This window comes from Asterias rubens, chromosome 1 (genome assembly GCF_902459465.1).
Source record: "Asterias rubens chromosome 1, eAstRub1.3, whole genome shotgun sequence".
NCBI lineage: Eukaryota > Metazoa > Echinodermata > Asteroidea > Forcipulatida > Asteriidae > Asterias > Asterias rubens.
Window position 1 is genome coordinate 3,806,509 of NC_047062.1, and position 24,427 is coordinate 3,830,935.

The window sequence follows — 24,427 nt, forward strand, 5'->3', positions numbered from 1 at the left end:
TAACAATTATTTTGAGTAATTACCAACAGTGTCTGTGCCTTTAAGTTATGAATGTAGTGTATTTCAGAATCAACCTCTTTAAGTGTAATGTCTGGCTAAAAACAAACAGTACTTGTGAATAGGTAACAAGCATCCTAAGAGGTTTTAACACCTTGTTATTTTGAATGTTTTAAAAGATCATGTTGAGAAATAGGTGTGGTACGAAGTTATTTAAATTGAATTGAAAAGGTACTTGAGTGAATGACCACAAACAGTTGAACTGAAATTAAGGAGGTTTACCAACTAAGGTGAATCACCAGAAATACAAAGCTACAGGTTTGGACACAATGTGGACTATTTCTTTCTTCCCTGATCGACTGCTTTACTTCTTTTATAAAAACTTGAAGGGTCAATGAGATTGTGCAATCAGCACAAAATGAGTTGCATAGCAAACAGGTCGAGAGATAAATATTACACCAAACAAGAAAATAAAAACTATTTGGAGAATTCCCGGTGAGCCACATTAAAGTTTTCGCCTTGGCACTATCGCTTTCTCCACATTCACTTTCGTTTTGTGGGTCTCAACAAAATTATTTCACTCTCTAATTGAAGTTTCCTTCCCAAGTTTTATGCATTCTCTGGGGTGAAATACAGAATGCTTTTCAAGATACCACAAACGATATAGTCATCTAATAGTCCACAAGGTTGAATGCAAGGAAACTGCTTTATCAGCATATGTCATTTTTATCAGTTTAAAAAAGGATAAAAAAGAAAGATTAAACTGCAACGCTAGAGCTGTTACTGAAAACAGGGTTGCATGTTCAAGGGGTGCTTTTTGTATAGGACCAGTATACGTTGTATATGCTAAAATAATTTTTGTCTCCTGAGACAAAAACTAATTTTGTGAGATTGTTTTACTCATTTCTCAAAAACTACAGCACCTCAGCAGTAAAGTAATAATATTTTAAGGGAAGCTTTCTACCAACATTATTTTCAAACCATGTAAGTTTAATGTAAATCTGTGGACATTGATTGTGTTGGAAGTACCCAAACCTTTAAATTAAATGAAAAGCATAACTGAGATATTTAAAAAATCTTACTCTGTCTGTTGGAAGATTTTTAATTTAATTTTACTTATTTTAGTTTTTTATTACAATGTACTTGTTTGATTATTTATATTGAACAATGACTTAAATATCTCAAGTTTATGATTAGGCAGTCCAGCTGTTAGTGTTACAGTTAACAAATATTTTTTTAAGCAGAAGTATTTAAACTTTTGTTATTGTTTTACCACCCCTTAAAGTCAAGTTATTTTGGGACTAAGTGGCACTAAGTAACCCTGCACTTAAAATTGTGTTGAATTACTGCGGATTCGATTTCCTACCAAACAAAATCTTCAACAGATGGGTTTGGAATCTCCATGGAGGTTAACTGGAACAGCGTGTCAAAGGTTAAAAAGAACGACTGCTCTTTTTCTTGGTCATAAGAAAACAAACGTTGGGAATATGACTCGATGTCATTTAGGAAAAACAACATATACTAAAAACCCTAACAATTCTTATGGCACATGGACAACATTGGTAATAAGTCAGAGACCATTATCCACACTTCATCTCACCAGATAATTATACTTGAAACAACTAACCTGGGAAAGTTTAAGCTCCATCGGTCATCCGAGTCTCAAGATAATGGTGACATGATCAGACTAATTAATTCACTAATTTCTCAAAAAAAAAAATTTGATGAGAAGTTTTCCACCATGCCCATTTTCAGACCATGCAAGTAATTTGCCATCTTACCAAATAGTATTTTGTCCGACCCCCCCCCCCATCTCCTTTTGTAATACCTGGGCCCAATTTCTTGGCTCTACTTAAAAGAATAAGCGCTCTGCTTAAAAGAAGAGGTGCTTACAGAAGCAGGGAACTCCACACTTACGTCAAGTGTATTTCACGGGTTAGCAGGTAATTGGGGTTGTGCGCGAGCGTTCTCCACATTATTAGGCATTCTTCACTTACACAAGTAACGCAGAAACTCGGCGCTTGCTTGCAAAAGGAGAAGGTGATCGTAACTGCAGAATGCGGTGGTAAGCAGAGACATGAACCTTTTGCAATTAAAAACATAAACATATTACAAATTAGACCCTTGCAAATAATACTTATGCGCATTATTGCGACAATTTTTATTTATTTCATTAATTTGTTACATATCTTAGTTAAAAAAAATCTTTTAGTGGAACAGTTGTTGTGTAAATGCATGATTCGTGTACATTTCAAGCAACATGTTCAGTCAAGGTCTTAACAACAATTAAAATTCAACATACTTTTTGTATATTTTGTGCCCAAAGACTTTTAATATATACCTGGGTTATGTCTTGAAGTTTTGATATTATTGGTACCTACATGAAATGCCTGGACACTATCACACCAAACCATGAGAGGAATGAACTATTCTCCTGGGTGTCACATTCATGATAACAGGAGGGAATAACAAGAAGAAACCAAATAATGAACAACGGTCCATATTTATGACATATGACAGAACAGAATGTAGGAAAGAAATTCAATAAATGATACCACTTATCTACTGTCACAGTTTAATTTAATTTATACAGAAAAACAAAGTACTGGGCATAAGGTATTTTTGCTTTCTCTGTCTATTTGCTTTTCTTCTTGCTGTGCCTGAATTTCCCCCCTATTTTATCCAACTTTTATGGGAGGGCAGTTGTCCCCGATCACACGCCTGTATGGAGGATTTCAGGTAGATCATTCTTCCGAGTGTTTGAGCTTAAAATGACAGCAAAAGGGGAAGACAGAAGCTCAGCTATACATTGCTAGGGCCTTTCGACTGATCTCCCCAACTTAATGAGGGCTATACAAGACTGGGCAAATCTCAACATGATTCTGACCTCGGTCGACTGGAGAGAGAGAGATAGAAACGACAGCATTAAATAAAACAACTGTTGGTCTGACATGCTAAAACAGGACGACTGCATATTATGATCTAAATGTCCATGCTGTGTCTCTGGTGGAACTAAAAAATAAAAACCTCTAAAAACATTATCTTCGCCTGTTACTTCCATTTGGAGCTCCAGTCGAACTTGTTTATGCGCAAGGACATCAGCCAGGGTCTTCAAGCAGGGACCTGTTCACCCTGATAATTGCCTCTGGATTATTAATAGGTAATCTTGCCAGTGGGGGTGATACTGCACCCTTGAGTTCAAGTTATGAAGCCAGAGAGTAAAGACATCAGAAAGTGAATTAAGACTGTTTCCTCCTGGCGGTCTGGAAATAAACTTGATGGGAATGGCTGGCCCGAGATGGATCCACAGAACCGCATGGTCCCTCATGGTTGATGTAGAGGAATTGAATTAAAGAATGGGAAAGGGGAGAGTGTCCGTTTTCACAGACATGATTGATTAAATAGTGATGATTAAATCACAACTTAGGATTACATCCATACAAGTCAATGACATCGGAAAACATGTGAGAGGATTTATGTAATTTTTTTTTTCAACAGCTTTGATCAATTATGGAGTTTCAAACGTACGTAAATGTAGCCAATTAGTTGTTGGCAATCAGCAACCTTTGAAGTCAATTTGCCTTTTTTAGACATTAATTGCGTTGGTTTTGAGAAGACCCAGCAGTTAACTGTGAACTCTTTATCAGCGTTCTCAGAGTCACCATGCGTCCTATAAGCACTGGGTGCAAACTGCCCGATCCAACATCGTTTGAATAGAAGAAAAACTGAAAAGCTTACTAAGTTCACAAATTCAAACTGACAAACTAGTTTCACAACTCCTTTTTGAAATTCTGACAGCCCATCTAAACTCTCTTTTCATAAGTGTCCTCCCAGTCACCAGACATTTTTAGAACTGTGGTCCAAACTGATGAAGTAACCAATCCAACACGGTGGTTCGTTCTTAAGAAGAAAGAAAAAACGGAAAAGCTTACTGAGTTCACAAATTCAAACTGACAAACTAGTTTCACAACTCCTTTTTGAAATTCTGACAGCCAATCTAAAGTTAAGAATTCTTCATCAGTTCTCAAACTTACCAGGCATCCTCAGCACTGGGTCTTAACTGATATAGTAACCAATCCAACATGGTGGTTCATCCTTAAAAACAAAAACGGAAAAGCTTACAAATTCAAACTGACAAACTAGTTTCACAACTTCTTTTTGAAATCGTGACAGCTCATCTAAATCTCATCACATCAGATCAATGCCATCATCGCCCTTTGGGACCATCCAAAGTTGTCAAAAAAATTCAGGTCCTACCTAAAAGTACTTCTTATTTGAGGACCCCCTCCCTCCCCTACAAAGTTGTCAAAAATTGTCTTAATTTCAAAACTGTTACATTACACCAAACTTGAACATTATTTAAGTATTAGTATCTTACACACCCATTAAAGTCATACCTGGTCCTCCACCCTCTTCCTGTCATACTCTTGAATTGACCCCTATTAAAACATAAAGTATTTCCCTTTTTTACGTTTTCTCTCTAGAGTTTGATCATTTGAGACCAGTTTTCTTGTTTATAAGCTGCCAACACTACACTTGAAACCTTCCATGTGTTCCAATGGATCATTAAAGAGCCAAGGTTTGACCATGGTTTGACATATGCCCCAAGGCAACAGTCCTCCCAGAACAGTATACATGTATTCTAATACAGGTGGTTGCCCACAAACATGGTGACCTCATTCTCCCTGTTCCTGGACCCTATTTCATCAAGCCGTCGAACTGAAAATACTGCTTAACAATTTTTGTTTGCTAAGCAAAAAATGAGTGAGGCACCAGTTGCAACATAGCAAACTTTGGCTGGTACCCAGTTGTTGCTAAGCTAAGCAAGATTCGTCTATGCTTAGTGGGCGACCTCATTCCCCCTATTCCTGGGCCCAATTTCATGAAGCTGTTCAGCAGAAAATATTGCTTAGCAAGTTTCTTTGCTAAGCAAAAACGAATGGGGTACCAGTTGCAACAATGTAAACAACATGGAATTATGGCTGGAGCCCAGTTTCTGCTAAGCAAGATATGTCTGTGCTTAGCACATTTTGTGCTAGCAGGCTTTATGAAATTGAGCCCAGGTATTGATACAGATGTTCTGAATTACGATTCTGTAAGTACAACCAACCAGGCTTGAAATGGTTGCTCCATCACCACCTAAGGCCACCAGGCATCTATAAACTTGAATGTTGTAAGATTGGTGCCAAGAACAAGTGTAAGCTATTTCATTTATGCCCTGAAGGTTTCAGGGAATCCTCAACATGCCTCAACCAGGGAAAGCCTGAACATTCCCTTCATGGTTTCTACTAAAGGTGCCTGTAACGCCTGTTGCTTTCTTAAAGGGTTTTGATACCTTTTGTAGATCAAATTTTTGGCCATGGCATGAATCCCTACTCACTGTGAATGAAGATGTATTTAAAAGTTATTACCTGTAAAAGTTTCAGCTTCATTTGTCTTCAAGTTTTTGAGAGAGAAAAAAAGGTGAAAATCACAGTGCAAAGTTTTCAGGAGAGTCGCGAAAAAACATTGTACATGCTAAAATATTTTTCGTCTCTAAAATTATTTTAGGAACATTGCCTAACTCATTTCTCTAAAAAACTACAGCACCTCATCAGCAAGTAATGTTCCAAAGGGAAGCTTTCTACCATTATTATCTTCCAACCATGTAAGTTTGATGTAAATCTGTGTTTTGACGTTGTGTTTTTTGTCATACCAAAATTACTCAAAGTCATTAGACCCTTTCAGTAAACAGTGTTGTCCAAGGCCCACACTTTGTGTACCACAACTTCTATATCAAATAACAAACCTGTGAAAATTTAGGCTCAATCGGTCATCGGAGTCGGGAGAAAACAACGGAAAAACCCACCCTTGTTTCCGCGCATTTCGCCGTGTCATGACATGTGTTTAAAATAAATCCGTAATTCTCGTTAACGAGAATTTATATTGTTTTGCTGTTTTCTCAAAAAGTAAAGCATTTCATGGAATAATATTTCAAGAGAAGTCTTTCACCATTGCCTTCTTTAAACCCTGTAAGTTATTTGTAAATCTGTGAACTTTAATTTTTTTTTCTGAACCGAAAGGGTCCAATGGCTTTAAAGAAACCCAACTGATCAATGTGAAACAAGCCTTGCCTTGTTTTCAGTTAATGAAGGTATCAATCATCTCAAGAGATATTTCTGTTTGAGGAAGTATCCCTTTATAAATATAGTCTACGGTTATTCCAAAAATCATGAAGCAATTTGAAGACCTTCCCTTTAAAACATGTGGTCCAGGTTTAAGGGATATGGTGTCCCCTGTGGACAAGTGAAGGATTATGGTGTAATGTTCCTTCCCATGCTCTTACTCAATACTGGACTGAATTGAGATTAGTTCTGACAGACTGAAGGGGGGGGGGTGACTTCTCAGAGGAAAATACAAAATAATAGTGGTTGAGAAACCTTAAAAAGGAAAGAAATGATATGATTAAGATGATTTTTTTTGTTTTGGGAAAAGCACTAAGGTCAGAATTAATGTAGGGCAGAAAGTGAAGAAACCCAGGTACTCCATGCCCAAAAGTTTATCTGATTAGGGAACTTTGGAACAAGCCTGGCTCATACTTCCTGCAAATGCGATACAAATGTTGACATCAATTCGGAACGAATACTTTGCATCAGTTGACCTGTGCTGAACTCCTGCGAAACAGCCATGTGATGTCAAAATTTGTATCCAACTCGCATTAGCTAGAAGTATGAGCCAAGCTTTACTCTGGAAGCACCAAAACACAGAGAAAATTGCTCAGAATACCAACCCAGAGTTGTTTAATGGGCATGTGTTTCAGTTTGGATTGTTTGGTTGGGTTGCATCCACATTGTGTGCTGGGTCCAATTTCATGGCTCTGCTTACCGTAAGCACAGAATCGGCGCTTGCGGAAGCAGGGAATTCTGTGCTCATGGCAAGCATATTTCACGGGTTAGCGACCAATTTTGGCTTCTGCCCGTGCCTACTCATCGTCACTAGGCATTCTACTTTTACAAGGCTTGCGCAGAAATTCGGCATGTAAGCAGGGAATCGTGATCGTAAGTGCAGATAATGGGCCCTGCTTAGTTTGGCAGAAGATATATCAATTGTCGTCCAAGGATTTCCTGATTGGGGAAACTAAAGTCTACAATGGGAGAGAGGGTTCCATTCAAGGTTTTAAGTATATCCTGTTTAAGATAGTTACAATCTCAATGACAATGACCCTAAATGCCGTAGTTAGTTGTAATAATAACAACAACTAGTTCACAATAACCTTCTCAATGCGCTTAACATCAGTGGCATGGTAACATTCCTTTATTATTTCTAAGCTCCCTGACGAGCATAGCACCCCAAAGGCTTTTTTATACACAATATCAACCTTTAAGCTCTCGCAGGTACCAAGCAATTATAGTCAAGTATCTTGCTCAAGGACACAAGTGTCACGACCAGGATTTGAACCCACACTCCGAAGACTTAACCACCAGAACTTGAATTTGATGCTCTAAACCACTCGGCAAAGACACCCTAAGTTGTAGAAGTGTAGAAGTAGTAGACAGAAACAGTCAATGTCATCGAATGGGATTTTCTATCACAGCACTGACGTTTATCTTAAATTCAAGTCAAGACAACAACATTTACATCCAACTTGGTGAAGTATTGGGCGACATTTATGCATGCCAAACTTTGACATGTTAATTATCCTAAAAGATTATACTCAATATGTGGCACCCACTCCTTGAGCAGGACCCTCCTACTCCCCCACATATGACTCATACTATTGCACAGCAACAAACTAAGCATGTGAGTCAGAGAGGTATTTTTTTCACCCAGTGCAAAAAAATTGTTTGGCAGAGTGCCCTAATTCTGCACATTGTGACTTTCACAACCTAGTGATCGGCGTCTTGCAGACACAGCACAGAGACTGGACTGCCGTTTTGGGGGAGGGGCTGAGGTGTTGGACGAAGAGAGTGGGGGGAGGGGGTTGGAAAGGATACATGCCATTTTTGGGGAGGGGGGAGGGAGTTGGAGAGGGGGAGGGAGCTGGGGAGGGAGCTGGGGAGGGGGTTGGAGAGGAAACCTGCCGTTTCAAGGGAAAGGTACCTGCCATTTCGGAGAAGGTGCAGAGGGAGTTGTGGGCGGGGGTTGGCGGAGGTGTTAAATTAAACCATAAAAGATAATAGTTCCTTTCTCAATGATAGATTTTAACCTTAACAGTGGTTCTAATGATGCTTGTATTGCTTGACGTAAAGATAAATCAAATTATGGTGATTTGACTCCCCCTCCCCCCGACCTTGAAGCGGTGCAGCATTAAAAAGGGTTCAACAGAAATCGTTTCAACTCACCTCAACTTCAATAAGTAGGGTTGTTTCCAAAGAGTTCCATCCTTCGAACAAATCTTCATTGACCTTTGGTGGGTCATCTTAATACCCTGCCATCATCAGCGCAATCTGTTTCCTTTCTCCACGGTTGGATAAGCCACTGTGTTTCATCATTGACCATAATACTGAGGAGGCGGCCACAGGTTCAATTTCACCTAAAAGTTCTCTTTCTTTGTATGGATTTCCTCCATATCACACACATAATATCACAGCCATGACAGTCTTAAAACGTCTCCTTAAAATTGTTGCTGTTTATATTCACTCTTCTATGTACAAACTAAGCAGCTCTTCTTCATCATAATTTCTTCCGCATTACTTCCTTTAGTGATTTTCTAGCAAAACAAACAAAATCCAACACCCAAACTGTCAAACTAAATGATGGTGTTGTTCCTGATCTCATGTAAAGCAGTCAGCAGTCCGACAGAAATCAAACAAAATATGCAGCTGGATTTTGAAGGATTGGGAATTGATTTTATGGGTTGGTGATGACTTTCACAATATGCAGCTTCCAAAGATCCAAAAGAAAATTGTCATTTCACGGAGGACTCATCCCTAACTCCGTACCCAAGCCGTTGAACCCTAAAGATGGCATTCCTGATCCCATGTAAAGCAGTCCACAGTCCGACAGAATCAAACAAAATATGAAGTTGGACTTTGAATGGTTTGGAATGGTGTTGCTGATGACTTTAAGTTTTGCAGCTTCCAAGGATATTTTCAGTTCACAAACATCTCATCATGCCTTATCCCGTGAAAAATAAAATAAAAATAAAGCATAGACACGGACCATCTCAAGTGCACACAAAAACAGCACCAAGTCCCTCTCAAATCCAAGAGGTATCCTCCTTTTTCTTGGAATGTGTTCGGGACCTGATGCCAAGCTTCAAAATTATTGAAGTAGAGGCAGAGAAGTCCGGACGCGGATTTTCTGCAAACCGGGATCGGTGCCAAGGTTGACGGTTGGAGGGATGCATTCTCCAGCATCTGTATGAAATGAAATTAAGGGATGTTAATTTTTGGTTTTACCCTAACACCGATGTTTGTTAGCACTGTACACTCAGTACTTTCCTGAGTCCTCTGAAAACAAACCACAGGCACATTACTCGAGTGGAATTCGAACCCACGACCATTGCAATTGTAGAGCAGTGTCCTATTACCAACACTGAGGGAGATGGAAAGACAGTTGGATTGGGGTGGAGGTTGATGAGGATGAGATGGTGGGGGTGGGGGACAGGACCAGAGAATGAAGTATGAGAGGAAAGGAGAATATAAAACTGGAAAGGGAAAACAAAATTAGAGGGTTTCAATTAATGAAAATTAATTGCCACCAAAACAATAAACATTTTTTGTCAATCATTGCTAACCTTTGGACTTTTTAAAGAGAGAAAATGGGCCAAGAAAAATATTTTGAAACATGTGTGGGTGAAGGGTCATTCAATTGAGCTTCTCTATCACAAGTTTAATTGTGGCCTCTTTTTATGAAACAAGAGTAAAATGAAAGACACACTACATTACAAATTATCACCCACCATAAAAGTTAGTGCATGAATGTTTGGTGGCATAATGGTATGTATAGTGCTAAGCATAGAGTATGTGCTAGAAAAAGATACCAATTCAGCACGTTTACTGGTACAGTATACAGACAAAAATGTATTCTCCGAATTAACAAACTTTCATTTTGTTGGAGCCAGTCATGATTTCAATTCCAGACACATTTCCCACCACAATTTGTCTCCAGTCACAAGGATTTCAGATGAAATACCAGTCAGTGTCAGGTATTTTTTTAGTTGCATGCACACATCTTGTTTTTATTAATTTTGGTTCTTTTTTTTTTTGCTTTTCATTTTCCTAACTATACCAACCTTTGGTTGACATGTGGTTTTTGTATGTTTTCTTTCAAGTGGAATTGGTTTTGAATGTACATTTCCTGATTTATCACTTATTGCTTCATGTGCATCATCGCCTCTTGGGTCCTTGTTGAAGTCACGGTGTGACCATCTTATTTTGCCAACATCGTTCCTACCCGAACTTACTTGTAATAAAAGTCCTTTACTATGATTTGGGCTTCAATTATAGAACAATTTTTGTGTGTGAAATATTCCCTCTGAAACTAAGTCATATTCAAGAAAACTAAATCTGACCCCCCCCCCTCAAACATCTCAACCCCTTTATATAACCCCTCAAAACCCAACAACAAAACACTTTTGTTACAGATTTTGTTACAACCCAAATTAAGGACAGTGTGTATATACATGCTGAAAAACGTGCATTGTTCAAATGTTCTGTAAGTTGCTTATTGTGTCTCGCTGCAGGCTCTGATGCTTGAAACCACTTGATGAACATCCACGTACATGACCAAACAAAAAGTGTAATGGTCATGTTGCCCCAACACTACAATGTTAATTGTGCATTGTAATCTCAAAAAATGCTTGGTACATAGTGGGAGTCATTCATGAGCCATTACTATCTAGCATTGACTAGACAAAACAGGCCAGCCAAACAATGGCATTGCTATGACAGATGCATGGGCGCTAACGCTATACTGATGTTATCTACTCTCTGGATGGTAATGACAGGATATCCTGCCAATTGAGAGCTACATTTTCATAGAAGGGTAAATTTACCGGTTGGGGAAGGGCAGATGTCCAGGAAGGAACTGTGCACCAGCTCTTGTCAAAATGCTTGAAAATGTCAACATTACTGATTTTTAAGACTGGAGTGAGACCACTGTTCAAATACAGTATGCCTAGATATCTCTCATGTTCTTAGAAACCTATGACATAACTGATCCAAGTTAGTTGGTTTAGTTATAGCTTGATCTATTCCAGTACAACATTTATTTAGGCCTGAGAAGGCACAATACATGTACTTCCCTTGAAACATCTCAGCCTGTAGCACTGTTTAAGAAAAATACTAGCCAAGTATGTACCACAATCAGATTCTTCATAATCCTAAAACAATATTCATTGTTGAAATACATAAAGGTCTGAAGGACCAATGAAGCGTCCAGGTGTCCTGCTTCACAAAACTGACTGCTTTAAAAACAAACAGATAAGTATAATACTACAATCCGACTTTCGGTGCAGCACCGCCGCCTCCCACACCTTCCACCAATCCGACTTTGGGTGAAGGAACCACCCCCCCCTCAAAAAAACAATAACAAACAAACAAACAAACAAACAAACACACAAACAAACAAACAAACAAAAACCAACATATTTAAAGGTGAACTGCTTTGTGAACTGCTGTCTTTAATAAACTGAAGTACAAAAAAAAGGTCAGACTATCAAAAAGAAAATTGAAAAAAAAAAAATTCAAGTTAACGATATTTGTTTTAGGAGAATGAAGTTTTCACACCCATAACATGATTTATTTTAAAACTTTTGTCCAAGTAAGGCTGTACCTGTTTTTGCTAAGAAACCTGTATTCAAAACATAAAGCAGAACAACATTTGAAAGTCTTCTCTGTCATGGCTGGACGGAGGAAAGACCAGCCCTAGCCTGTGTGAGACATCACGAAATGTGTTATGTGACTTTCTTCATTGACAACACTGTAATATTTATGAGCCCACTGTTGGGTGTGTTCACATGAAGCAAAGAATGATTCATGTCTTTCGTTTGGAATTCATTTCAATTATGACTGTGTTCAGTTTCAAATGTCACGGGTCAACAGAAGTTTTTAGAGCAAGTTGACAGCGTCATGGTTTGTCCTTTTCCCCCTTTTACAATTACTCTGAGACCTTGCGTAGAAAGTAAATAATGTTAACAGATAACCACCAGTCTGTTTTTGCCTAGGGCCTCAAATATGACTATACTTTTTAGTACAAAGACCTTTTAAAATGAAAGGAAGAAAAAAAAATTGAAAAACTGCAGGACATAGTTAGAAAGGAATGTTTTCCTTAATTTTTTAAAGAGTTTGACCTGATTCTTAAAAACAAATATCTTGTGCTGAACTCTTAGACCAGTGTAGCCACTACACGCCAATATGTTACATTATAATTATGCCAGCCAATATGTTACAATACAATTCTGGACACTATTGGTAATTGTCAAAGACTAGTCCTCTTACTTGGTGTATCTCGACATATGCATATGCATTCAATTTGAGCTCAATTGGTCGTCGAAGTTGCGAGATAATAATGGAAAAAAACCACCCTTGTCACACGAAGTTGTGTGCGTTTAGATGGTTGATTTTGAGACCTCAAATTCTAAATCTGAGGTCTCAAAATTTAAATTCATGGAAAATTACTTCTTTCTCGAAACTACATCACTTTAGATGGAGCCGTCTCTCACAATGTTTTATACCATCCAACTCTCTACATAACTCGTCACCAAGTGAGGTTTTATGCTAACAATTATTTTGAGTGATTACCAATAGTGTCCACTGCCTTTAAGGCTTTACAAAAATCATCTAGCCTGTGTCCATAACTTCTGCGAGAGCCCAGTATAATAAGGTTTAGGTTAATTTCATGAAGTTCCGCGTTAACCCATGCCCATGGAGCTATAGCTACATGGTTTACCCATGTACGATTTCTACCTCCATGGTTTACCACACTGATCTATGTGGCTTTTGGTCTTGAATTTGAACAGGACTCCCATTCTAAAAAAAAACGGGGTATCTGCTTCCAAGTAAAAAACAATCAAAGTTCAGGTTGAGACTGTCTGATCTTATCTCGCAAATCAAATAGTCATCTGGTTTCACTGAAGTAACTTTATTATCTCCCCTTTGCTTATGTAATCTTACACCAATATGAATCAAACCCCACCAAGTGTCAGCCCAAATACCTTTGCAGAAAGTTGTGTTTCTCTAAAAACCTGACATTTCAGCAAGATCTGTTTCACAGTTTATTTTTATTTTTATAAATCCAAAACACCTATGGTCTGCCTACAGGTACAATTTAAGGCAGAGGCCGCCCTAAGCTGTGCTGGATAGACATTGTTACAAAGAAGAGTGGTTCAAGCGTAGGAGATCTGAGAAGAGCAGCGATTGGAAGAGATCAGGTGATGAAGGCGACTCCAGGAGTGCGCCCCCATTATACAATTTTAGGATGAGGCGGCAACGCACAAAGTCTTTGCTGAATGATGATAATCAAAACAACTTAGATTTTGCTGCAGCAACATTATTGAGCTCCTTGCGCTAATCTTGCAGAATTCATCAAGAAAGGACAAATCCCAAGCAGATTAAAAGCAGACAAATTGGCCCAGAGACCACTAATTTATCTTCATTTGTGGTTTAGAACGTCCTTGGATGCAACCCATTTATAGGCAATAAATAATCATTCTATCATTACTAAAAGTACATTTCATGGGTTGACTATTAACTTCTTAAAGGCAGTGGACACTATTGGTAATTACTCAAAAAAGTTATCAGCATAAAACCTCAATTAGTTACGAGTAATGGGGAGAGGTTGATAGTATAAAACATTTTGAGAAACGGCTCCCTCTGAAGTGGCAACATTTTTGAGAAAGAAGTAATTTTCCACGAATTTGATTCCGAGACCTCAGATTTAGAATTTGAGGTCTCGAAATCAAGGATCTGAAAGCACACAACTTCGTGTGACAAGGGTAACATTTTCTTCAATAGTTATCTCGCAACTCCGACGACCAATCGCGCTCAAATTTTCACAGGTTTGTTATGTTACGCATATGTTGAGATACACCAAGCTAGAAGACTGGTCTTTGACAATTACCAATAGTGTCCAATGTCTTTAATAGGCAATAAATACTTTGGGTTTTGGAATTGATTGATTGATTAGTCTTATAAAGCCTAAGGCCCCTAATACAATAGAATGTTTGAAAATACAATTTCCAATGGTGGTAGCGCTTTTGAGATATCACAAAAAATCTGGAGCGGTTATGTCAAGTAGGAAGAATACCTCGTGGTATTGGAATTCACAATCTTAAAAACGTTTCTCATATTGGAAATGTTTGTAATCTCTTTCTCTCTAAACTCCTTAAGGAATTAATCATTTCTCATACTTTATCAACAGCTACATAGCTTCTTACCAAGCGGGATTTTAAAGTACTTTTTTGAGTAAATACCAAAATTATACCTCCATTTAATGAAGTAATTAACTGACAAGTTCAAACGCATACCACAGGACAACTCATCTGCCCATGAGCATCCCATTATTGTGAAAAGGGCTCTCAATGCTGGCTTCTATTTTAAATTACAGTTTTGCTGTGATCAGAAGTTTTCAAAAGTTTTACTTCTCATGCTCCTCTCGAGAATTTTGTGAGAAACATGAAGAAGTTTTCATCTGGCCACAACCTACCACTGTCAACTGTGTGCAGACGCTGATGATGAGGAAAACAAATTTGATGTCATGTGGTCTATGGCAACAGTTGGGGACTCCCACCTTGCCAGAGGGGGAAACATTTGATACCTTGCACAGCATGCATGGAGGGGCAACTAATGACACCCCTCGAAGCAACTGTGGTCTCAACCTTATCCATACAAATGTAAAGGACAGTCATTCCATTAAAGGAATTGGCATTTGTGTCCACTGTTATCTGAAGAGATCTAGAAAAGTATGAAACATTGTAGAGAAGTGAATTCCTTCCTATCTGCAGAGCTAGATTTTAATAATCATTATACAACCAACTACCTCCAAACATTTCAGACTTTTTGAGAAAGTAAACAAAAATGTTTTATCACACATGAAGGTAGCCTCTGATATAAAAAAAATAATAGTATAAATATCGTATAGCTTCCTCTGAAGGTATTATTGTCCATGATGAATTTGATGTCAGAAGTGATACAAAATGTTTGAGAGCGCCCTCACATGGTAAAAAATCTGGCGCATAGGCCCATACATGACTTTCATGAAAAGAGTAACAAAATTGCAGACCTTGTTTTTTTTTCAAGCATCTTAAACAACAACAGCTCCATTTTACTTTAAGAAAGCCAACACTTCTCCCAAAAGAGGTTATAGTTGTACCATGGAGGAGACGTTGCACTCTCACAAAAAAATGAAGGCATTTGAAGTTTTTTCCAGTCATCTACAAAAAAAACAGTTTTCAAAAGTAACCAAAACTCAATTATGGTTCTGATGAATGTCAATGGGTCCAGACACACACATTGCAAATTGATGTCTGCAATTAGCACAGTTCCCAAAACATGTACACATACACCATCCTTGCCCCTTTTTGCTAAAATGATTTAAGAGTTGCTTGGATTAAACCAACATGACCACTAATTGCTAGCCTTCAAGAATGAAAAGCTGATTACAGTCCATAGGGTTTGTAGAGCTGTGTAGAGCCATGGTAGAGCTAACAGGAGAGTAGTTACCATAGCCTATACAAATCTCTCAGCAAGTTCTCTTTAAAGAAAACATGTCTTCCCTTTTTACACAAGGTCATAAAAGTCAGAGTCAATTTTATTCACATCATCTGGTCATGACTTGATAATGATACCTAAACAGGTTGTGTTGCTACATTAACATATGTTAATGCAATCACTAAGAAGAAAACTACCCACTCCTCTGTGATGATTTCAAAGTTATAACCAACATCATTTGGTTTTAACGGGTACACCAACATGTACACTCAGATGGGATATGCCTACGGTGAATGTTTTTCACAGGACTTATGAAAAAGTATAGTGCTACCTACACACTTGATATTCTTTTATATGTATGATGCAAATTTAACATAGCATTAAATGCATAACTATTGCAAAGTGTCTTACAGTTAAATGAAGCAGTATTGGTAGACTGTGGTGTGATCATCATAGAGGTAGAAATTAGCATTTTGGGTGCTTTCAATTTTAAAGAAAAGTGAGTCCCGAAGCAATTTTTCGAACACTATCCTAGTAAATATCCTACATACCAAAACATGTCACTCTTTGTAGCATGTTTGCTTCCAAAGGTCTGAAAACCTCTTGCAAACAATATTTGCGAGGGCTTATGAAGTTGTTATACTTTGAATGGAATGAATTTTTTAAAATTTATTTAGCAAAACCAATACTGCGTCTTCCCTTTAAACTGCCCGTTATGTTCATTGGTGGAAACCATGGTCCGTGGTATGATAACAAGCACCTTTCTCTACCATTGAAATTCCTTCAAACTAAATTAAAGGGGAAACCACATCCAATATCTGTTTCTTCTGGGAGCCACTAACCCCCATGGGAGAATCCCTAGGCAAGCCAACAGGTGGTCTAACTATGGCATATCCAGTGACCAATAACAATAAATTAGCTGCAAATTGGCACAGAAAATCATACAGTGTGGAATCTCAGGTCTGGTCCTTGCTCTCTATAAACAGACTGAATTCAATGCTAGACTTCATTTCCCTCATAGAACATGTTACAAGAAGGTATTTCACTGGCACAGCCCAGGCTTGGCTCTTGGACAAAAGAAGGAACATTTTCTGACCAACGTGGTGTAGGTTTTAATGGACTTTTTGGAATCAGACTTTATAGTAGGAAGAACAGATAGCGCCGACATACCTGTGGCTAGTCTTAGAAGAACAGGACATTCTTGCATTACTAATAATCACAAGCCAGTGCTCCTCAATACCAGGCCTGAAGCATTCATGAGCAGAAACAACTGCAGTTATGGAAGAGAGGAATTTGTTTGTAGGTTAGGGATTTATAACAAGCAGTTTATTTGGGATACTATCTGAAAACAACTCTTGTATTCCATTGTGGAAAGTGGAGTGTTTGAGAGTGTTATAAACAACATTGTCTTACACCAAGACAAAACAGTGTCACACCATGGAAGAAACACACACTGGATGTCTCTTTTAAACACTTAAAACCCACTTCAGTCTTGATGCAAGCATTGTTATTCACTATCACTCAACTATCACAATCGCAATCCGCGCCCCCCCCCCCCCCCCCCACCCTTTTCAAAGTTTGTAGGAAAATTTCCAGATCACCCACACCACACTCCCCAAACATTACTATCCCACGATGGCGCTGTTGGCATCCTAACACCACACTATTGCTGGCGGAATCGCACTGAACAGAAAACGCCCTTTGGTGGAATAGTCGTGAAGTGTGTAGCCTTGAGTGTACTACGGGGCCTAGGGTATTATAATAATAACAATAATAATAACCGAATTTATAAAGCACCTTTTCCAAAGGATGCAAAGCCCTTATCATACTGTAAAGCAACGATCATACACTCTTTTCTATTTTTTTTATTGAGGGTAATTGACAAGACTCATTGAAAGTCTACTTCTTGAAGATTTCCAGTGAAGTTCATGTCCTGTGGGGGCGTACAAACGACACATGTCATATGCCGCACTCAATTGTTCTGCTTTATGTTTAGACACCTTGAACTATTTGATGACGTTCACTTCTAACTGCATCCACAACACATTATTATTAACAGGGTTTCTAAACGCAAACATAATTGCAAAATGTCGTTGGATGGTATCTCAACATTTTTATTTTTGTTTTTAGAGTGGGGGAGGAAGGGGGTGTACACCCACTATGATTCCAAATCCGACTTACAGTAACATCCGGAAAAAGTGGTACATGCAAACAGGGTACCTAAAACACAAATGTGCAAAACGACATTTGATGGATATTGTTTTTACCTATACACCGATATGTGTGTTAGCACTGTATACTTAGTACTTTCCCCCGAGTCCTCTGAAAAAATATCACACGCATATTACTCGGGTGGGGTTCGAACCCACGACCCTTGCAATTCTAGAGCAGTGTCTTACCAACTAGACTACCGAGATTGCCCGGTAGATAGAGGCAGTTCGAATCCTATGTTTTGGCAGCGGGTACCGCAACGATACATATAACTCACATCAGTGTATGGGTAAAAAACAAAACAATATTCTTTATCCCTGATGCAAATTTAACATCTATTATATGACATTTGATGTTTTCTCAAAAAGTTGTTTGTTTGTTATTAGAGTGGGGGGAAGGGGGTGTATTAGCAATAATAGCCCTGCATAGCACCCACTATGAACTGCCTTCCAAGCACCTGTCTCTTTAGCTCTAATAACAAATGTCTGCAATAACAAATTTCCTTTTCCAAGCTTAGGTACCGCTAGCAAACGGCATTTGTAAATAAAGCCCTCAGCTCAGTATTTCAAAAGTTCTGTTTCATTGTTTTGGAAAACGACTTAAACGTATCACACTTTTTGAGTGATGCGACATGAAACAGTCGTAGTGTGTCTGTCCTGTCCAATAGTTGATTTAATTTGATGGTCTCTGATGAATGATAGTGAAGGTAGTTACTCTGGGGTTCCTGAAGGAAATCAAAGTGGGAAACGAGAACGAGTTGCTGAGGCAACGTTTCCCCTTGGGTCAGTCCCCCACCCCCAGGGGATATCTCCCCAGGGTGACATTGCCTGTGATGTATGACCATGAATTGGCCCTGGCAAGAGCGCTACCAGTGGAGGAATGTATTGCATGTATAAGTATGCACTATGGTACAGCATGGGTACAGCTGCAACTGTTGGATTTATGAAAAATGAAAAGTACCGTAAAATACAACTTTTTTAATAGGTGCGAATTTGTCTCCAATCTAGTGGCATTGGAAATCTATTACCAGAGAAGGTTGAGACTTCATGTAATTAACCAATATAGAAAATTGATTTACTCAGATATTTTTGGGGGGAACCAACAGTTAGTGAAAAGGCACCAACCAGAAGTGTGTACGTGCTTCAAAACATGTTACAAAAAAGTGGTCCCCTTGTGGTTACGGCCTATAACTTGACAAAAAGTGATCAATAAAAAAACTTTGCTTACATTGGAAATGGTTTTCATGCTGATGATCTACTTTCAGATTTATTATTGTCTACCCACCCTTACAAAAAAGTTCTATAGAACTCTATTGAAGGGTCTATAGAGCTTTATAGAGCTCTATAGAAATCCTGAAAATCTATAGAAAGGCAAAAATAAATCTATAGAATAATTATTTTCTATAGATGTCTATAGAAATGTGAAGGCAAAATCTCTATAGAGAAAATTCTCTATAGAATTCTCTGTAGTGATATTGCAGTAAAGAAAATGTTCTGTAGAATTCTCTGTAGTGCTATTGCAGTAAAGAAAATTTTCTATAGAATTCTCTGTAGTGCTATTGCAGTAAAGACATTAATGTTCTATAGAATTCTCTGTAGTGCTATATTGCAGTAAAGAAAATGTCCTATAGAATTCTACAAAGCGCTGAATTTCTCTAAAGAGAAAGTCTTCTTTAATAGATTTTGTACTGATTTTTGAAAACCCAAGCTGCTAACTGAGCGAATTGACTAAAATAAACGTTAGATGCGTTTTAATTTGTAATTGTGTAATCTCAATTTTAATGAGTAATTAGCCCACCACGATTGGACCATCATAAAATCAAAGGACATTCAAGATGCCTATTGCTTTCCCATTTTCTAATCATTCAGCATAACACGAAAAATAGACTGAGTTGTTATCTCCCCCACCCCCACTGCACAACTTGGCTGGATTTAGAATTAACTATACAAATATAACCTTAAAGAAACCATTACTATGAAAACAATGAGAAACAAAAAGGAACACTGCATCATTCAATTTGTTCTTGGCTTTTTTCATTCTACTGGACATTTAATTTCTTTCCTGAGTGCTGTGATAAAAAATAGAACTCTATACATATCTATATACATTTCTATTAAACATTCTATAGAGGTTGCTATAGATGTCTATAGAAATTGTATAGAAATTGTATAGATTTTGTATAGATATGTGTATAGATATTGTATATATTCTGTATAGAAATTTTATAGAAATTATTTACAAGGGTTCTATACCCTTTTCTATAGAAATTTGTATAGAATTTCTATAGTTTTTTTTTTTATAGAATTCTATAGAGTTTTTTTGTAAGGGCACATCTCACAACTTATCAAATTTGACATAATGTCAGACTGTATGACTTATCAGGATGTTCAGAGGCCTATACAATGATACAACTTTAAGTACGCTTTAAGATAATTTCCTCTGCACCTAACGCCCCCTTTCTAACAAGGAGATAATAATTGGCTCAAAAATTTGATATGATCCTCTACTCTGTTAACAGCTTAAATACGCCCACCTGTTACATCTATGTGAGATGAATTGACATGACATTGGAGTTCCGAAGTTGTTTGTTTTGTTTGCACAGTGGCTGGTTCATTTAAACCTTCTCTAAAATCGTTCACTCTGACATTAAGTCATTAGGGGCCTTATATTATGTCCAATGTTGTGAATGCAAACATGTACATGTACATGTATATTTAACACATGTAGGGCCTACATGTACACATACCTGCTGTACTAGTCTTGGTTCCAAGAAACTGGTGTTTGCGCGAACACAACAACCAACATACAGATATTTGTGCACAAACAAATGAACAAACATAGAAGGCGCCATCCGGATCTGGGGAACAGAATTACAAAGCGCCCTCTATGGTTATTCATTACAAACATACAGTGGGGGTGTACATTTACATAAGTACAGCTGAACATTGATTGCATGTGATGCGCGCAAAAAACCATCATCTTGGAACCAAGACTAATGCTGTCACTGCATTGGATCTGAACATTGATTGCATGTGATGCGCGCAAAAAACCATCATCTTGGAACTAAGACTAATGCTGTCACTGCATTGGCTCCTTAAAACTTTAAGTAGAACTTGCATATATAGAAAGGAAAAGGAAGTAAACACCCCCATCCCAACAAAACTTTAAGCCACACCTCCTTTCTATTTTAGGCGACTCCCACATTGTGGTGATAGACAACTGCAAGAGAAACAAGGCACCCCAGCCAGATGGTAAAATATGACACTTTCAGGTACTACCTCTGGGTAGAAGTGAAGTGAGATTTTTGGGGCAGAGGGTCCATATGGGATAACCATAATAACATGATGGTTCATGTTTCAAATAGGACATATCTCTGGGTTTTCCTTGGGGGGGGGGGGGAGTGTGGGGGAAGAAACGTGCACAAAACTTTCTTTACTCTGATACAGTTTTGAATGGACAACTACCTGAAATCACTACAAAATTTGAAAAAGGGGACTCGCTGGGCATCCCAAGAGAAGCTATCAGATTTGGTGCTGTGGGAAACAACACATGGAAAGATGAGCAGAGTAAGGCCTGAGTAAGATTTAAAACTTTGCATGGTTGGAATACGATATAGAAAGGTTTGCGGTAACACCATGTAATGACTATCTCTAATGAGTGGTTCTGAAAAGAACCGTTGGTTTCAACTTTCAAGAGTTGAAACCAACGGTTCTTTTCATTAGATCAATACATGGTGTTACCGCAAACCTTTCTATAGAGTAAGGCCTGTCAATACATACATCAACTTCTACCTCCATGCATCAACCAACTATGTAAAGACTCCAACCTGACCTATGAGGGCATAGGCAATTGCATAGGAACATTAGGAAAACCATCACAATGTCCGATTGAAGCCTTTAGAATGAATGAATAATTTTATGAAATCCAAAGCATAGTTTCACGTTTGGTTGCTGCTCAACAGTCTCTTGATAAACACAGGCATGATATATTTGGTTCTTGGAAAATGTAGGAATATTTTAACTATCGAGTACAAGGGCTGACCTACATGTATGGCTTATTATAGACATTTCGGGCTATTTAAAGGCAGTGGACACTATTGGTAATTACTCAAAATAACTATTAGCATAAAACCTTACTTCCTAACGAGTAATGGGGAGAGGTAGACGGTATAAAACCTTTTAAAAAACGGCTCCCTCTGAAGTGCCATAGTTTTTGAGAAAGAAGTAATTTTCCACAAATTTGATTATGAGACCTCAGATTTAGAACTTGAGGTCTCGAAATCAACCATCTAAACGCACACAACTTCCTGTGACAAGGGTGTTTTTCTTTCATTATTATCTCGCATTTTCGACGACCAATTGAGCTCAAATTTTCACAGGTTTGTTATTTTATGCATATGTTGAGATACACCAACAGTGAAGACTAGTCTTTAACAATTACCAATAGTGTCCACTGCCTCTAATCACAATCTTTTCAGATTTTTCACAGGGCAAAAAACAAATCGGAAAAGCAGGAAGACTATCATGCCTGCTAACTTTTGGATTTCTTTTTCTTCTGTTGTACTTTTGTAATTTTGCTTTTGGCTGTTGGTTTATGAAGTGGTATCTTTCATCACTTTCCACCTCTGACCCCGTTCGAATCCCACTGCGAATCCCACTGCGGGATTCGGTTTTCAGTCCCTACCTGACTAGCTGCGTGTGTTCCCCCTGGAACATTTCTCTAGGGTTTTCCTCCCACATCTAAAAATGAAACTTCCTCCCTTGTCTTCTCTCCATGGGGTTATTGGTTAAGTACATTGATCAAGTTCACTTTTCGAGAGTCCTTGGCTTCACAATCAGAATAATCAGCATCATAAAAAGTCATAAAGTCACTTGGAAATATATTTTTTTTCTTCTTCCAACATTAGAGTATATGTTTATAAACAATAAAATAATTTTTTGAAAAATAGTTAAAGTTACTGGTTCCTCACCAAGCAATTAGCCAGGGCAAATGAGCAGACACTACAACACAAGAACACCAACAACAAACCACGAGACAAAGACAAGGTCAACAGTAAATGGTGTTCGAAGCTTTGCATTTTTTTTTTCGAGAAAAACGTCAACAGTATAACATTAATGTGAACTGTACAACAAGTCAGCTTATAAAACAATAATTTGCAAGGCTAATCATCCTCACTACCAGGGGTGCTTAATTGGTTGAGCCCCTGGCATGTTAAGGCGCCTTTAGGCAGCCAGCCACCAGTCCCAACATGACCACAAAGAAAAGCCAGAGATCAAATGTTTCACTATTTTTCCAGAAAACAGAAAACCAGAAGGCCCAGAAAAAAACCTTTGAGGCGTAGGAGAAAACCAACGCACTATTGGCACATGTCTCTACTCTAGCCAGGAATCGAGCCACGGGCAAAACTGCTGAGAGGCAAGCGCTTTTCTGCACTTAGGTAGCCATGCCACCCAAATGTAGAGAATTGTGTTTGGTTTGAGTGATTTCACCAACTTCACTGTCAACAGATTTTAGGTTGAATCACTTTGGGAGGAAAGCAAAATACTTTACCTTTACCCTGTGAAAAGAATCACTGTCTTCATGGTCACTTCATGGACTCATTGATCCTGAGAGAATCTGCTGTGACCACTAATCCAATGACTTCACAAGACACAGCAGGTGTGTGGAAATGCTACATACCAATGGTAAGTGACCAGCAGAGGCCACCAGGGACACCAGTAAGTGACCACAAGCTTGATTGGCAGTGGTGTTGTCATCAACCACAGACCTCCAACACCCATGACCACTTGACCCACACAAGAGTCCCACTCTCTGACTAGACAGAAACTGCTGGGGTGTTTCACAATCACAGGGTCAATGTTTTTGCATTGACATCCTAATTATACAACTTTGATCATGGTATTTATGAAACAATCTTGAATGTGTTGCTTTTCGTCGCTGCTGGCCCAGATTTTTAACCTTTGTCTTTGTTGTACGATTGCTTGTGGCAACAATTCTAAATTGTTTTTGTATGTCTGTAGCCTTTACTTAAGTTTTGCTGTTTTTTTGTTTTTGTTTAATAATGCTCTTAAAGCCATTGGACACTTTCGGTAAACAGTACTTTTCCTGTTCCGAAAGTGTCCAATGGCTTTTAAAAGGCAGTGGACACTATTGGTAATTACTCAAAATTATCATTAGCATAAAACCTTACTTGGTAAGAAGTAATGGGTAGAGGTTGATGGTATAATACATTGTGAGAAACGGCTCCATCTGAAGTGCTATAGTTTTCGAGAAAGAAGTAATTTTCCACGAATTTGATTTCGAGACCTCAGATTTAGAACTTGAGGTCTCGAAATAAACCGTCTAAACGTACACAACTTCGTGTGACAAGGGTGTTTTTTCCTTTCATTATTATCTCGCAACTTTGATGACCGATTGAGCTAAAATTTTCACAGGTTTGTTATTTTATGCATATGTTGAGATACACCAAGTGAAAAGACTTGTCTTTGACATTTACCAATAGTGTCCACTGTCTTTAAAGGCATTCATTTAACTATTTAATTAATTTGTTTGATATCAATATTCTTATATTTCTGTGCTACTTCCTG

The 24,427-nt window shown here is 38.2% G+C and overlaps 1 long non-coding RNA gene across 2 annotated transcripts in view; it reads right to left on the bottom strand.

The window, feature by feature from the left end:
• The window catches only part of LOC117294978, a 30,832-nt gene extending 13,938 nt beyond the window's left edge, over positions 1–16,894 (bottom strand). Inside the window, exons 1-2 of one of the 2 annotated variants that reach the window (XR_004519605.1) lie at positions 16,800–16,894; positions 8,319–9,335 (exon numbers count right to left, since the gene is read on the bottom strand). This is a non-coding gene — a long non-coding RNA (uncharacterized LOC117294978). Of the gene's footprint in view, positions 1–8,318; positions 9,336–11,754; positions 11,839–16,799 lie in introns of those variants that run through there. The other variant, XR_004519606.1, reaches the window with a different exon arrangement.
• Positions 16,895–24,427: the final 7,533 nt, after the last annotated feature.